Source organism: Canis lupus, chromosome 19 (genome assembly GCF_003254725.2).
Source record: "Canis lupus dingo isolate Sandy chromosome 19, ASM325472v2, whole genome shotgun sequence".
Lineage (NCBI taxonomy): Eukaryota > Metazoa > Chordata > Mammalia > Carnivora > Canidae > Canis > Canis lupus.
Genome location: NC_064261.1, coordinates 37963792 through 37981460, shown reverse-complemented (window position 1 = coordinate 37981460; position 17669 = coordinate 37963792). Strand labels below are relative to the sequence as shown.

Here is a 17669-nt window from a genome sequence, read left to right as displayed (position 1 = left end):
CCATTTTTCATAACATACACGGAACTCAATGATTTGATAGCACTTTTGAATCAGGTGGACACAGGTCACTAAGACTTACAGTCTTAAAGACACTCCTGTTACTATAAGATACATCCAGCTAAGGTGAGGCATATATATACGCAGGTGGTATGGTTTTATCATTGTGAACTACGAGTACCTACAAGATAACTGGTCATGCTTGCTAGCTGGGGGGTGTTGATTCATTAAGCTAAAATCAAGGCACAATTTGGATACACGTCCTCCAACTTTTAACTCTGATATAGCAAATAACTCCATAGAGCAAGTCACCCCAGGCAGCTTCTCAAGATACATTTTGCACTGCTCAAGTCTGGACATCAATGGGCCTGAGTTCTTGTCATTTTAGAATTCCTGAGGTGCTCATTTTAGAATACCTGCCTACCAGGCATACTACTTTCCCAGCCGACTTCTTGGTAAATAGCCTCCAAATAAGGTAACCATATTCCTAAGGTGTCTCAATATGGCATAAGATGATCTCAACTAATACCGAGTTTCTGGAAACGCCTCCAGATCTGACATTTTCCAGGGCAACATACTGACTTTATAGCCACTGAAAGCCTTGCAAAGCTTTGCTGAAAGAAACTATATTTGAAGGATGACTTAAGGGATACACAATCCATCCACTGTTCTAGATGGACTTTGCTCAACCCTTTGTGACAAATGATCTCCTTTAACATTCTCCCTCTCCCCCTCACGCTCCCTCCATCTCTCTTCTTTCACACATACACATGCCTTAGAACTTTGTAGTCATCTATTAATTTTTACATATATATTTATATGACAAAGATGGAACATTAAAATAAAATCACATTTCATTTTTGAAACAAGATAGTGAAATTTGTGAGGTTCACTCATTTTGTTATCTTTGTTCATGTTGAAAATGATTAATGACAAATTACCTTTTGCCCATTTAGCCTGAAACAACATAGCATTTAATTCCAATCTGTAAGAAAAAAGTATGATTTGTCTATAAAATCAATTCCAGAAGTACATCCTTATTATTATACATGTGGTGTGGGAACCAATGTATATTCAAGACCAGCTAGCAATCTAGTTAACAGTCCTTACATCAAGATGAGGAAAGAAACTGTCCAATATTTGCATTTCTCACACCTGAATTTAAAAACAACCCAAATGGTTTATAAAGGGAGGACTCTTTACTTCCTCTGGACATGTTTTCCTAAAGAATATTGTGGTCCACTCTGCAGAAGAAACGACAAAGGAGACTATTCCTGCTCCTACATCTCTCCTGGGGGAGAAAGGACAGCATCTAAGCTTAAGGAGCGAGGCAGGGGTCTGGGTTTCTTGCCCCAGGGCTGGGGTTGGGAGGCACTCTCTTTTCCTGCCCCCTTGGATTAAAAGGACGGGGCTTCCCTACCCAGCAGGAGCCCACCCCGGGCTGCCAGGCACAGATGCGTGGATTTTGTCTAGGGCAGAACGGAAAGTCTTGCACTTAAGACACATCTTCCAACTCTGCTTTGCTATAACAGAGCTGGCACTGCACTTTAGTCTTCATCTGGCTTCCTCTATTTCCTCTAGTTCAGAACCCAGACGGGAGGAACGGTGTGATTAACTGGCATCTCCAAACCCCCTTAAGTTTATTTTTATATTTTTTCCATTTTGTTTCTAAATATCAGGCTAAGACAGGTGGTTTCCAGCAGCTATTTGAAAGCATTTCTCCAAAACAACACATTGCAGGTGTATGAATCTTTAATCCTAATAAATTAAAAGATGAAATGACTATAACCGTCATAATATTTTCTCTTTCTAAATATTGATTTTTCAAGAACTACTGTTAAGTAATGCCAAAAGAATTCTGATCAGACGAATACAACTTTTGGCGAGAGAGAAGATAATCTGGAGGAAAATCAGCAGAATTATCAGCTCAATGCTCAATAATTTATACTTTGACCTGAATGTTCCTAATGCATCCGCCTTTAACCAACAGTCCATTAGGGATATAAATAAACATTTTTTTCATTATATCATTTCAAAAGCCTTACAGCCTACTAGTGCAGAACACTCTTCTGAATGCCACTAACCACAATCTTAACTCTTGCTAAATGCTGGTAGGCTTTCAAACTCTTCCATCTTAAAAAGACATCAGATTGTATATGTAAATATATGTTGTATTTAATGGCCTTCAGAAATAAAAAATATAAAATCGACATCACTGCTGTTTGGAATGAAAGCTCAGGCAGGAGGATACACTCAAGAATGCCCAGGGCATGAGAAATGCCAGATGGGAACTACTGGCTTTGGATATTTCTAATCCATGGATTTGGCCTGGCCATGACCACATCTTGGAAGAAGTCTTCAGAGCAATGCATAGTTGACTTAAAATAGAAAGCAATTAAAAATAAATAAATAAAATAAAGGTGGGGCAGGTAAAAACCTATTGCTGGATTTACTATCATCCTGGCAAAGGCTTTGCTGATTATACTTCATGCATCCAGGAGGATCTAGAGAAGAAAGCTCTCATCTTAACAGAAAGAATAGTCATCCGGACATCTGAACAACTAGTCAGATTTTACTCGATGACACAGTAAAACATAATTGGCATTGCTTCCTTCTTCACGAGCGCTGCTAGGAAAAGCTCTGAGCCAAAATCACAGTCTCCTTCCTGGAGGTAAACTGATAGCTATTTTGTGTTTGAACTTCATTCTTGACTCTTACTTTCTTACTCTGTATTTCTCCTGGCTTCTTTTTTTTTTTATTCTGGACTAAATTTTAGATGTGTTTTTTTATTTTCCTGTATTATTTGCTAATCTTTTTTGGAACATGATAATAAGTAATTAAGAAAGAACGAGACAGCCACAGTAGATAGAACACTGTCCACATCCTGATCCCCAGGACCTCTTATGTGACATGGTCGAGGGGAATTAAGGGTGCCCCAGGAAGTGAGGTTGCTAACCAGCGGACCTTAACACAGGGAGATGATCCTGGACCATCCTGGTGGGCTCCACATGATCACCGGGCCCTTGAAAGTAGAAAAGAGTGGCAGAGGGTAGGTCACAAAAACGTCACAGTCTCTCCTTGGGGAGTGTTAGGCTATTTACAAAGCTGTTTGGTTTGTAAACCAAGGACCTTGATTTAACAAGTCTGGTCATTTGGTTTCTCCTGCTAACCTCTGGTTCTCCTCCAATAAGTAAGAGATTAGGAATCTTAGAAGTAGGGAGGGCTCTCTAAGGAAGACAAGAGCATAAAAGGTACTGCAGAAAGGACAGTGGTTGAGGGCCAGTTAGCAGAGGGGAATAGGGTATATCAGGAGGGCCTGGGAGCACCGCTCTGCTTACAGTTCCCACCAAAGCCGATTTTCATAATAACGATACAGTATCCCTCATTAAGAGGACGTAGTATAGAGTTTGGAAGGTTTCTAGAAAAACTACTATAGCTGAGCTCCTCCTCTACAGATAAATGAGGCGCTGATGGAGGAAAGGGTGCAAAGAGAGGGAAGACTATGCGAAGATGGGGTCAAATGCCCCCTGTGTCATGTACACTGACCACGGGACTTCCCCTCTGGTCCCTGGCTGTCATCCAACAATCCGCTCCATGAAGGCGGGACTGTCCCAATCGTCACTGCACTAAGAGCTGGCCGCTACCACCTGAACACATCCTCTTAGCCTATTCAACTGCCCCCACTCACAGTGGGGAGAAACTGCAGCATGAACTACTCAGTCTATTGAGGGTCACCCAGCTACCAAGTGGTAGAGATGCTGGAGACTACAGTTATCCAGCTTCTTCACCAGCACTCTAGGTTGCATTAGTAACTGTCAGAGAGCCTGACATCTAGAACGTACCCAAACTTACAAAATAAATAAATGGAGAAACCCTGGAAAAAAAAACCCAAAGGGACTAAATCATTTGATTGGGCATATAACAATAAGTACTTAATAAATATGAGCTGCTCCATTGTGGGTTGGGCTTTTGCTTCCATTTCTTCAAGGAAACCCTGTACGCCCACTACTTTCAAATGAGGAGCTAGGGAGGTAAAGAACAATCACCTGGAAAATTTTCAAAAAATATATCCCTGAGCAGAGGCCTTCTTTTTCCTCCTCCTGAAATTCTGTTTTTATCATTTTGGGTTAGGCTTCTGTTGGGCACTTTTAAAAGAAAACAACTTCCCAGGTAATCCTACAAATACTCCCTCATACTCTCTCCTCCACCCCTACCAGTGAAACATCCCTCCTACAAGGTGTCTTGGCTCTCCTGGGAGAGAAGAACCCAAAATGGGTTGAGTATTGGAACTTCTTTAAATTTTTTTTATTATTTTTTAATAATAAATTTATTTTTTATTGGTGTTCAATTTGCCAACATACAGAATAACACCCAGTGTTCATCCCGTCAAGTGCCCCCCTCAGTGCCCGCCACCCAGTCACCCCCACCCCCCTGCCCTCCTCCCCTTCCACCACCCCTAGTTCGTTTCCCAGAGTTAGGAGTCTTCATGTTCTGTCTCCCTTTCTGGTATTTCCTTCCCATTTCTTCTCCCTTCCCCTCTATTCCCTTTCACGGAGGAGACTTAATTTGAAGATATGCGGAACAACAAATAAAATTAGAGCAGTGAGCAGAACAATCATGCTACTAGAGCTAGCCAGTCAGGTACAGAGCAAGACGGCACATCCACCCCTTAAACTGCAGAGGCTACCCTGCGTAAAATGAGCAATTACTAATGCATGTCACCAGTTTTTGTTTGTTTTTTAAAATTATATCTATTTATTTGAGAGCGAGAGAGAGCACGAGCAGGGGGGAGGGTCAGAGGTAAAGGGAGAAGCAGACCCGCACTGAGCAGAAAGCCCAATGTGGGGCTTAATCCTAGGACCCTGGGATCATGACCTGAGCCAAAGGCAGATGCTTACCAACTGATCCACCCAGCCATCCCATGTGGTACCAGTTTAGAAAGATGGATCAATCTTATTTTTTTTTTCTTTTGCTATTCCATCAAAGTGACATTAGCGTGGCATTTGAGAATATTTTCCATAGCATGAAAACTGAATGAAAGGGCAAAGAGAGGTCAACTAGAGAAGTGAGACCCCATAAGACAAACATTCACAGAAGGGCTTGATGTGTGCTCTCCAGGGTCCTGCACATTGTGGAGAAAACACTGAAGATTCAAGAGGTGGTCCCTGCCCTGGGAGAAGACCCACAACTCAATCACTCACACCAGGCAGCACAGAATGCTGATTAGGACTCTACCCAGGGCTCACCCCCAGTGGGTCCCAAAGACTCAGGGACTGGAGAAAAGCCCCAGAAGATTTCATGGAGACCTGTGACCTGAACTGGTTTCTTTCTTCATCAGCCTTCAATTCTAGACACTAAGGCCAGGTCCTGGGTTAGACATCAGTGGATAGAAGGTGAATAAGAGAAGTCCTTGAAGCCACTGGCTACAAGGGTCAAGCTTAAGGAAGGGCACACAGGGGCGAGAGATACCCAGCTTGTCTGCAGTTACAGACCTGGAGACAATTGCTCTGATCTGTAAGGAGGGAACATGATGCAGAATTCCAAGACTAGGGACAGTGCTTTGAACCAGTCACCTGACATCTCAGAGCTCAGTTTTATTGTCCTTAAAATGAAGCAGCAGAAATAGGTGCTAAGTCCCTACCATTTTAAGTATCAAATGCGAGAAACCGATTTTTATTTGCTAGCTCCTTGAATTTTTCAATAATTCAGGACAACCAGAATATGATCCTGGAAGGGGGTGGGGGCAAGAGATTCTAGAAATTGATTTACAGTGAAAGAATTATAGATGAATGAAGCCATTATGCAAACAGAAAACCACCAATGTTCATTTTAACCGTGCCCCCTTCCTTTTATCCCTTGTCTCAAACACACTAAATTCATGTTACTTGCCTCTCATAACCACTAGATTTATAAGCCCATTAAAAAATTTTTTATAATCACTCCATGCAAAAAAAACTACGGTCATTATTATAATGATTTAAATGCCTACAGCAGTACAGCAGCATCTGGGGGGAGTTTATTAATACCTTAGTTATACGTGCCATGAATATACCACTGGGATATTTACATTTTAAAAGTTCCCTGGTTTTTCCCAGTGAGTTCAGTTAACATTAAACTCACACTGTGACTGCCCCAATCAGACCTCTCCCCTCATATTACAATTCAGTTGGTTTGGGAGGGCCAGGAAACCATTATAATTTTAAATATACCCCAAAACCCTAAGGTACAGCCAGGGTTGAAAACTACTGGGCTCAAATGTCCACCCTACCAGACAGAGAATTAAAGAAATCAGGGAGAAAGTAGGAGGAACAAGCCCCAGAAGGAGGGTGATGGAGGAGGGGGGCTGTGATGAACCAGAGACCACATGCCCCATCAACAGAGGGGACCGCCTCACATCTCCAGCTACTGGTAATGTAAGACAGTCTAGGGTGGCCAGATTGCCCAGTCTTTCCAGAGAATCCAGAAACCCAGAGTTCTGGGTCAGATCTGTGTTTGCAAATGGTGGCACTCATTTGGGATTTTTTAAAATTCCAGGTGGGCCTAAGTTCGAAGGTGTTTAGAATCTGGCTTACCTGCTCAGTCCACCTCATTCTGAGTGTCTGTTACTTTATCCTAATTGTCTAACCATTCTTAACGTCTCAACAGCAGCCAATATTGTTCTTAATTAAATACCAATTCCTGGGATCCCTGGGTGGCGCAGCGGTTTGGCGCCTGCCTTTGGCCCAGGGCGCGATCCTGGAGACCCGGGATCGAATCCCACATCGGGCTCCCGGTGCATAGAGCCTGCTTCTCCCTCTGCCTGTGTCTCTGCCTCTCTCTAACTATCATAAATAAATAAAAATTAAAAAAAAATTAAAAAATATTTAAAAAATAAAATAAAAAAATAAATACCAATTCCTGATCATCACTGTCAATGGCTTCAGAGCGCTAGGTTTTTTTTGTTTGTTTGTTTGTTTTAGAGCACTAGCTTTTATAGTCCACATGCTCTACCCAATACCACCTTGTGAATGAGTCACAACTAACTGCCAATCCTAAGAAGCAGTAAAGATGACTGGTCTTAAGTTATCTAGGGAGTGACACTGGGCCTAGTATTCCAAAAGTCTAAGCGACCTGCCCAAGGCCACCAAAGACTGACAAAGGTAAGGGTAACTAGAGTTGCCCAGGGTTTGCACTGGAAACATCTCCTAGAGGAAACCCTCCCATCACAGGCAGAGTGGGATGGTTGGTTGTCCTAGATGAAGGACAGAGCCATACTGCTCTCCTTGTGCATGTACCCCCACCCCCATAATCTGGTAATTCTTGATACATATACACATTTTAGTTTCACAAATACCATTGAGCTCAAATGTCCACCCTACATTCTTTGTTCTTTGTTAAGATTCAAACTCCTTGGATGATGAGATTCAAGTCCCTCTGTCAATATTTGCAGGCTTAATATTTGTTGGGAAAAGTCCTGATAGTCCCTTGGTCAATGAAGTTGCCTGGCTGGTGTTGTCCTTGGAAAATAGAGGTATTGTTGCTCTGGGAATCTCTCTGAAGAACCTGGAAGGTCTTGCTTACTCACCCAAGCCTCCTCCTCGGCCCGCAATAACTACTTCACCACTTTGCTAACACAAAGTAGGAGGAAGACAAAGAAATGAATCAGATGAATAACTTTCAGCTGGCTGCTTCCTTCCCTCCTTGAGCCATGAAGTCTCCTTCTTCCTCTAATGAGGTCATTACCCACCATCAAGGGGACATAGCATCTATCTAGCGTGTTCCCAATTCTCTCTGTGAGAGAATACAGAGAATCTCTGTGTATCTCAGAGATACACATCATAAGGCAACTCCTCAGCCATGAAAGAAGTCGGCCTTTGAGATCCTCTCTCTGAAGACTGCTTCAGAATTACTCCAGAGGATGAAGGCTGAACCTGGAATGTCTTGCATGGATATAGGCAATCTGAAGTAGTTCAAAGACTTGAGAATTAGATCCAGATTAGAATCTCACCACTGGCGTGAACAAAGGACCCTGTGCCCCTCTGGGAAGTTACAGAAACAGAGATCCTGTCTACTTTGCAAATGGTCTAGTCCAGCACCTTAGCCTGAAGACAGGTGCATGTTCTAGAAGAAGTCTCATGACTGCTCAAAGAAGCCCCAAAGGCCTCTGTGTGTAGGTGGGAGAATTCACCCTACTGCTTGATTTTAAGACCCTCTATCTGCCTTCCCTGACCCAGTTTTATTCTGAGGCACATAGTGGTTTTCCTATCGCTCTTCAGTTCCCTTTCTCAGAAGACATGAGCACATTTGTGTGAAACACAAAAGATGCAGGCAAGTGTCAGCAAAATGTCACCAAAGCGGATACAAAGGATTCTTCTATCTCGTCCATCGGTTCTGATGAGGAGGCCGAGCTGAACTCGGTCACCAGAACAGATTCCCAGTATTGGTAAAGATAGCTACTTCAAAGAATCTCCTTGGTGAGCACCTAAAAGTCTGACGTCCACTGAATTCATAACAACCCATAAGAATATTCCATCTCTCACGGCAAAACTACACTTTTATGATTCACTGCATAGAGCCACACACCGGGAAGCACTGTATTTTAGAATTATGACCAAAACACGACTTAAAAAAAAAATAACCACAACAACAATAAAATAAGCCCTGCGCCCTTATGTTTTACAATCTAAACAAGATAAAACAAAGCAAGATTTACACATGCCTGGGAAACAATTCATGCGGACATAATTTTAAGCTAACTGCATCTTAGATTCAAGAAGAATAAATGTCCGTACTATTCTTCTAGCCTAAAACCTGTTGTGGCAGTTCGACTTTTCACATAAGAAAAGTTATGACCTTAGGTCACTAGATAGAATTACACTGCTCAAATTTATTCTTGGCAAGCTCTTTGGGATATAATCCACTTTATAAGGATAAACAAGTGGTAGCTGTCAAAATCTTACTCACACCGCCACCACTCCCAGAATCAAGTCCATCCATGCCGTTCCTAAATTAAAATGCATCCCGGTGAAGTCAAGAAATAATCCAATAGTTCATGTAACAGGAAGTGTGACACTCTAACCTGGCAAGAGAGAGAGGCGTTAAGATGCATTACTTATGTCTGTAGTTTACTCAACAGTAAAATCTCCTTGCTGATTTCCGGGTTTTAATACTGTACTAGACGATGTAAGATGACACCACTGGGGGAAGCTGGGTTCACAGGACACTCTGTCCTCTTTTTACAACTTCTCATGAAATAATTATTTCAAAATAAAGGTTTTTTTTTTTTAAAGCATTAATTATTGCCTATTTACATATTGGGGAAGATTTTTTCATGTCAGAATCCCAAACCCCCTTCTCTGTGCTCCCCTTCTACCTATGGGTCTAGCATGGGACATATACCTAAATACTTTGAAAAGGGTCTCCAGAGGATTCTGAAAAACCTTCCCTGTTCAATGAGAACCACAACAAAATGGAGAGAACTCCATATTTGATCTTGGCTGCCATGTAGAGAACTTGAAGAAAGACATGGCTGGAGCCCAGGAGTGCAGGGAGGCGGCTCTTGCAACTCTGGGTGACAAATGAGTCAGATAAAGGTCTCAGCAGGGTACTGGCAGTCATACTAGGTAGAGACCAGGAGCCAGAAACATTTAAGAGGTCAAATCAGCAGGACAACGGACAATGGCCAGTGGAGGGATGGGGGGAGGAGGCAGCTTGGATGACCGAGAGCCCTACAGCTGGGGCAGCTGAGGCAAAGTAGTGTGTCATTCACCAAGACAGGAAAGGGGAGGAGCCGGTCTGCGGGGGCAGATGAAGAAACCTGCCTGAAGGTTCTACAGGGCAACAGTACTCTATGATACATTGCTGACAGGACAGTCTTCTTCCTTGAGTGGAGAAATCCCCCCTTCCTCATCAGATTGGGCATACAGTACCTGAAGATGTGCAACTCAGCACAGCAGGTCACAAGGGTGGCCACTGCCTGCCACAGCAGCCACTTGGCCCTGGTCTGTTCATTCTCACCTCCAACCACATATCCAGTCATTTGACCCCACAGAAATCCAGCTAGAAAAAGGCTACCCAATTGAGATTCCCCACAGGATCTAGAGGTTCTTCGATTCTAGCATTCCTGTAAAAGGAACTAACTGCCACAAAAGGAATCGGATTTAAAGAGATTTTTTTCCCTCAAAACTGAACACCCTACAACAAATATTTTCACATTTTTTCTTAGTGGTAGGAGTCTAGGTTACTGGGGAACAGAAAGAAGGTCCTATGCAAACACTTCCCAGGTGGACTGCCACAGCTCAAGTTTCACTTATAAATGCATTTCTTGGGTCACCTGGGTGGCTCAGTCCGATTAAATGTCCAACTCTTGATTTTGGCTTGGGTCATGATCTCAGGGTCCTGAGATCCAGCCCCACATCAGGCTCTAAGCTGAGTATGAAGCCTGCTTTGGATTCTCTCTCTTTCCATCCCCTTGTGCCCCTCTTCCCTCCTCATGTTCTCTCTCTTTCTAAAAAAAAAAAAAAAAAAAGCATTTCTTCAAGGAAGAGAACTAAAACTCTAGGAACCCCTTCAACAAAGGAATATTCCTAGAATTAACTACCATGAGGTAGAAGGGAACGGAGAAACAGTAAGTCCCTACTCCCTTCTCCAGAAGGTTTCCTTCTACAAAATCACTGTGATCAGAGATCAGCCTCTACCATGCTCTCCATTTTCCACCCCAATCTTCATAGTCTGAAAGGGCACTTCCAAATAAAACACTGCCTCCTCAAGCCGTCAAAGCACAGGATCCCTCCCTCTGCCAAATCTCAGAGCACTGAGTAGCTCCCTTATGACATTTATTAAATGTCTATGTCATAGTTGCTTTTGTGTTTGTCTTATTTCTCTGATTATGTTATTGATGATGCTATATAAGGACCATTTCTTGAGCTAAGTGCTTTATGTAAATCTTAATCCTCACAGCCAGTGTAATATCCATTTTGTAAATGAGGAACATAAGACTGAGACACTACTACAGTGCACAGCCCCTATCTTCTGCGCTAACCCAGACAGTCACTTCTGGCAAGCCCTAGTGTGAAGTTTTCATCCCCATCACACAAAAGTTCTTTGCTATGAAAAATAATAATTATTTGCTTAAACTGCATTCACAACTCCCAGTCCCTTCCCGATGAGGGCCACCCTCTACCAACACCCTCTTTAAGTCGATGATCCTAGTTACCAGATCCCAGTGTTCCCAAGGGGATTTGAGTCTTGCAAGTACTGGCACTGTCACCTCTCTTAGTCTGGACTCCTTACTTCTATAACATTTCTATCATCTCCACCCTCATCATTTAGTACCTACTAAAGCTACGTACAGCTTTAAGGCTTCACAAATATTATCCTGGCTTATCATCTCAAATTATCCTTTATGGTCAATACTATTATCCCATCTTACAGGGTGAGAAAATGGAGATGCACCAAGGTTAAGCAGCCCGCCCTAGACCCTTCATTAGTAAGTGGTTGACCTGGAGTGTGAACAAAACTGAGTTTTCTGAAACCCATAGTAATTGTTGGCTCTTATTCAACCTCCTTCCTCACTCACTACACCCTGGTGAAAAATCAACATGGCTTTATTTATCATTGGAATTGTCATCAAGTCAGGTTATATCATTCTGGGTTAGTAAAACTAATTATTTTGAACCTAGGTGCAAGACTTCCTATTTATTCCCAATACATTCTGTATTGTTACTGTGGTTCATTGTTCTAGGCCATTGGTTTTCTTTGTTTTTGTCGATCAAAGCTCTAGATGCCATTTTTGCCTCTGTATCACTCATAACTTAAGACAATTTTAAATTTAGATTCCTTCAGTTGCCACTACCACAAGATCCTGAGAGAAAAAAGATCTAAAATAAAACATTAAACACTCAAGTAGTGATAGAAAAACAGGAAAAATAACAGTTCAGATAAACCACCAGTTCTCCAAGGTACTCCCCATGGATGCTGTAGAGGGTGGAAAGAACACCTATCAAGCAATCATGCAGCTGTTCATTTCACTTTGCAATAATCTCCACTGAAAGAATGGTGCCCCTAGTTAAAAAGAAGAGTTCTACAGGGGAGGACCTCAAAAAAGAAAAGGTAGGCAGATCTTCTGACATGAGGACAAGAGATTTGTCAGTTTGTGCACAAGCAGCATTTACCACCACCACCACCCCCACTAAGGAATGTGGTTTATTTGATGATTATCTTTTTTTTTTTTTTTTGGTAACAGCTTTACTGAGATATAATTCACATACAACTCACCCAAAGGGTACAGTTTACCAGTTTTTAGTATATTCACAGAATTGTACAATTATCACAACAGTTTTAGATCATTTCCATCACCCCAAAAGAAACCCCACAGCCTTTAGTTATTACCCCTTGAACCCCCTCCATGCTCATCCCAAGCCATAGGCAACCACTATCCTACTGTTTGTCTCTAAGTGTTTCTATTGTGGACATTTCCTACAAATGTAATCACAAAACACGTGGTCTTCTGTGACTGGCTTCTCTCACTTAGCATCAGGCTTTTTATATTCATCCTTTTTCTAGCATGGATGGGTACTTCATTCTGCCTAGTCCCCCATACAGATAGATCACATCTTGTTTATTCATCAGATGATGGCTATTATGAATGAAGATACTGTATCAATATTCCAGGCCAACTTTTTGTATGAACAGATTTTCATTTCTCTTGTTTTTATACCTGGGGGAGGACTGCTAGGTCATAAGGGAACTCCAAATTTAACCTTTTAAAGAACTGTGAAAATGCTTTCTACAGAGGATGCACCATTCTGCATTCCCACCCTTGGTGTATGAAGGTTCTCCTTTCTCCACACCCTCACCAACACCTGTTATTGTTATTACTATATTATATTTCTTAACCCAGTCATCCTCATGGGTGTAGAGAGGTATCTCACTCTTGTGTTGATTTGCACACCCCCATGACTAATGATGGTGAGTATCTTTTCATGTGCTAATTGACTATTTGTGTTTCTTTGGGGGTAATTATCTATTCGGATTATTTGCCCATTTATAAATTGCATTGCTTTTCTTTTTATCACTGAGTTGTAAGAGTTTTTAATATATTCTTAATACAAGTTCCTTATTAGGGATGCCTGGGTGGCTTAGTGGTTGAGCATCTGGCTTTGGCTCAGGGCGTGATTCCAGAGTCCTGGGATCAAGTCCACATCTAGCTCCCCATAGGAAGCCTGTTTCTCCCTTTGCCTCTGTCTCTCATGAATAAATAAACAAAATCTTTTTTTAAAAAAAAAATACAAGTTCTCTATCAGATATGTAATTTGTAAATGCTCTCATTCTATGGGTATGTTATGAATCTTATCTTCCATTTCAAAACCTGGTTCTTTATAAATGATTTTATTTCTTCATTTCTGTCCAGTTTTAAGACATTAAAATGCATTTAAGTAAGTTTTTTTTTAGCAATTCTGATCACCATTTTCTGTGGTATTTTTAAAATCTAAGTGGGCATATCTCATGAGCTCCTTAATACATCATACTGTCATAAGATTCTTTGTAAAGATAAAACCATGACTCTTACAAATATGAAATGAACATCCATCAAAGATTTTATTTAGCTCATTAATTGAGAGGGAACCAGAAGGGTATTACAAGGGATTCAAAAGAATACAAAGAACACACACATACACAGGCAATCAGGAAAGTTGAAATAAATTTGTTCATATGAAACTGGTTCCTTGGGAGTAGGAATCAATAGTACCTCCACTGCACAAAATTAATTTGAATTTCTATGAACAAGAATCATTTCCATTACGATCACTTGCCAAAAAGCTGCTTTTCTATAACTTGCCAAACTAAAAACAGTTCAAAGAAAATGAAAGGCACAGATAACCCGAGAGAGTGCACTAGATACTACATCTTTTTTACCTATTTCAGCATCTTTCACAATGTTTCCTGAGAATACTTTTTTTTTTCCAGGGTGTGTTATATCACTCAAGAGTCCCATCAGACGATGAAAATCACAGAGTAAATGAACAAGAAAATTGACCACTAAACTCTTAATATAAACAATTCTGAACTCCCACCGGGGCTTGGGGTGACAAGAGACTGACTAGTATAATGCAAGGAACTCTAAAACATATAGGAGGACCAGCTACTAACTGGGCATGAGATAGAACACATAAGGGGGAGGCACCACCCCAGGGTAGAGATCCTGATTTTCTAGGAAAGGGTACGGCTATGACTTGCTATATAACACAGAAGCCACTATGCTGTCAGGTGGCCAAATCCAGAGATGTGTCCTCTAGGGTACCAAGAAAGCTACTAACAGAAATTTCAGCAGAGGCACTCTGCTACAAAATTGCACAGGGCATGCAGGGAAGGCTGCTGGCCACCATGTGCTCTTGGCTGTCACAAGCCATTGGAAGAGCCCTCCCCGAAAGCAGAATGAGGCAGGAAAACCCCCACCCTCTACTGGCAAAGCTTAACACTGTGCCACCTGTAAAGGAAAAATATTTAAGGGACCCAGATCAAGTTTCACAGAGCAGACAAGAGGGACCAAGTTGAGGGGCCACAGATCAATAATGACACATTTCTCAAATACATTTGGGAAATGGCAGATATATAACTAGGAAAAGGCACTTGTGTATTACCCTCTGGCTAAATGACTTCACGCAGCTTTTACCACCAGTGAAAACAATGATTCTAACTGGGGCCTTCTGTACCCTGCAATGGGCCAAGGGCTGACCCTGTAATACTGAGACTCTTTCTCCACTTCCCTTCAAAGTAATGCCCTTCCGCTTCACAGCTCTTCTTTCCCTACCCTCCTAAAAACACACAAAATCTCTCTCTCTCTCTCTCTCTCTCTCTCTCTCTCTCTCACACACACACACACACACACACACACACTATATTATATTATAACAGCAAGTGCTACTTCTGGGACTGATCCCATACTAATTCTGTACCATTCTCATTATTATGCCCTGAAACCATGACTAAAATATCCCCGACCTTTCCTCTTTCATCAGAAAGATTACTCTCGCTGTATAAATCCTTCCAATTTTGTGCTGTTATTCTCACTTGGAAATCACCACCATGAGCCTGGTATTTTCCAGATCCATTTCTTCCCTGCCTGGAGCCTTTAAGCCAGGCGGGGCTTCATCTCTCTAATGGGTGGCCGGTGAGTGAAAGTCAATGACAGGGCCTAGTCTAGGTCAAAGAAACATGGTTCCCTCCCACTTGTGATGCTCCACAGCCATTTCCAAGACAACCTGTTAACACCAGCAGCTGCCACTCCAGAGCCCATGGACTGACCAAAGAACATGCAGTTCCCACCCATCATGAACCAAAAACAGTCTGAGGCCGCATGAGATGCTGCAGAAAATCATAGTTAGGATCCTAGAGCACACCAATAGCCTTGTCTTGTTTAGGAAGCCCTCCCTGCCCGGTTCACCCCAGAAACCATAAAGTGAAATTCAAAGGTAAGGAGGTATTACAGTTGAGCTTTTCCAGGACATAGCCTATCAAAAACATCCTACTAACCAAATGGCTGGTGCCAATGTTTTTTGAGAGGTGCGATTTTTATTTGTGTTAGGCAAAACTGGTAGCTCAGAACTTGAGGATTCATAAATGCTACATCTCGCAGGGAACGGATATAAGTGCAAGTCCTGCCAAGAAGAGCTTGTCTCTAAAATTCACCATTTCAGGTTTTAATTTTTGGGTTTGAGCACAAACAGTGACTAAAACAGAATAGTAAAAAGACCATACCTAGAACTCAATCCAGCTTTTAAACTGTTTTGTTTCATAGACAAGGACTACCCATGGTGAAGTCTTTTACTGTTGCAACCCATGATTTACATGGAAAGTAGAGACAAGGCTCTGAGATCCAGACCCTGGGTATGTGTCCTTGTGGTGGGAGAAAGGATGGAAGGGAAGGTGGGTGGAAGATCAGGGCTATACTTTGTGGTGAAGCAATGAATCAAAGAGGGCAGAGCATCAAAAATACTTGTATTGATAAGGATACACTCTTGTTGTTTGGTGCTAGACTAGAAGTCAGGTCAGGAAGACTTTTTTAATTAGTTACCAACATGTGAAAAACAAGATTTCACATAAAAATCTGGGTTTCTAACATCTCCTGACAAATGGGACTGCCGCTAACACTGAACTCCTTCCTGTGAGGGGCCCTTGGCAGGAACTGAGTAATTGGGGCATGGTTCTCCAATCTTCCATGGAAGCTAATGCAGGCTGCTTTACACATCTGTGTTCCTTGTCTCACATTTTAGTTCACTCATACAGTAAAGCACTGTAAGATCCCAAGGGCAGGTCATGTTTGCTGCTTTCCTTCGGGGTAGATTTCAACATGGTGATGAGCACACGGTTTCAGCAACTATGCCCGCTAAATATTAGCACTCAGTATCAAACTAGTGATTGCATAAATTTTACTAGACCCTCTGCATACACCATCTCATTTCATCCTTAATTATCATTTTTCAATATTTGCTCCCCCACTTTACCTATGAGGTTCAGAGAGTTAGCTAACTATACTTCCAAAGCATACCCAGCAAGTAAATGATTACAGAATTTGATTCCAAATTTGACTTCCAAGCAAAAGAGTGTGGAAAACCAAGTTAGGGTATAGAAAAGGAGATTCTACTAAAAAAAAAAAAAAAAAAAAATATATATATATATATATATATATACACACACACACACACACTTGTACATATATAAATATATATATTTGTACATTTATATTATATTTTGCCACATATATGTATATGTGCGTGTGTGTGTGTGTGTGTGTGTATAGCACAATAGGCTGATACAAACACTCTCATTTCCCAGCTAGTTTTTGTTCCATACCTGTCAACAGAAAGTAAATGTATTGTAGGATCATTGTTTCTCCCTCCTGAAAAACTCCTAACAACCTTGCATGGAGAGAGCCAAAATCCACCTCCTCCATCTTCAAATGGGGCTAATTCTGCTACAGGGATCAGTGACAAAGCTGCGGCTAGGCAATTCGGAAGGAAGGAAAAGCGTTAAATTTAAATGTAACATGCCTTCAAATGGAGATCACGAGGACATGAAGTCTTCACAGGGGAAGTCATTCCCCTTCCTGGGAAGCAGGGATTCTTAGCCAAGGGGCAAAGCAGCGGAACAAGTACTCAATGCTCTCTCTCAGGCTACATATCAGTAGGCTGGTAACCAAACAAATGACTACTCGAACTACTTACTTGAACACACAAAAGGTGCTAGTCACTTAAGGTTTGAAAAGGCATGAGGGAGGACAGCTCCCTGAAGAGGTCAGAAGTCTGGTAAAGGCCTAAAAATGTCTTCATGCCATACCTATCAGTGTATATTGATACACTGTATATACAGTGTATAGTGACACCTCAGCATAGGCAAAGAACCACCTGCTCTTCTCCCTGGTCCCGTATGCCAGCCCAAGATACAATACAATGAGATGAAATTACCCTTCTCTGTGCTTATCTCCAGGGACCAGACTTCTTTCTCAAAGGCAGCACCAGTTTCTTATTGCTTGACTCCTCCGCACCTTCTATGGTGATTGCATATGGCGGGTATGATGGTATCTTTCTATCCCTATATGTCAAGTGGATAGTCAAAAAAAAAAAAAAAAAAAAAAAAAGGATTACTCTGATCTATGCATTTGCCTGTGAACATTTGCAAAAGGGTACAAATCC

At 41.7% G+C, this 17669-nt stretch overlaps 1 protein-coding gene across 7 annotated transcripts in view; it reads right to left on the bottom strand.

Annotated features, from left to right (window-relative positions):
* The window catches only part of MGAT5 (alpha-1,6-mannosylglycoprotein 6-beta-N-acetylglucosaminyltransferase), a 339366-nt gene that overhangs the window by 230177 nt on the left and 91520 nt on the right, over positions 1–17669 (bottom strand). For 2 of the 7 annotated variants that reach the window (XM_049097326.1, XM_049097327.1), the window contains exon 3: positions 17442–17568. The exons of the other annotated variants lie outside the window; for them this stretch is intronic. The gene's annotated coding sequence lies outside the window, so the exon portion shown is untranslated. The remainder of the gene's footprint in view (positions 1–17441; positions 17569–17669) is intronic. 7 annotated transcript variants of the gene reach the window in all.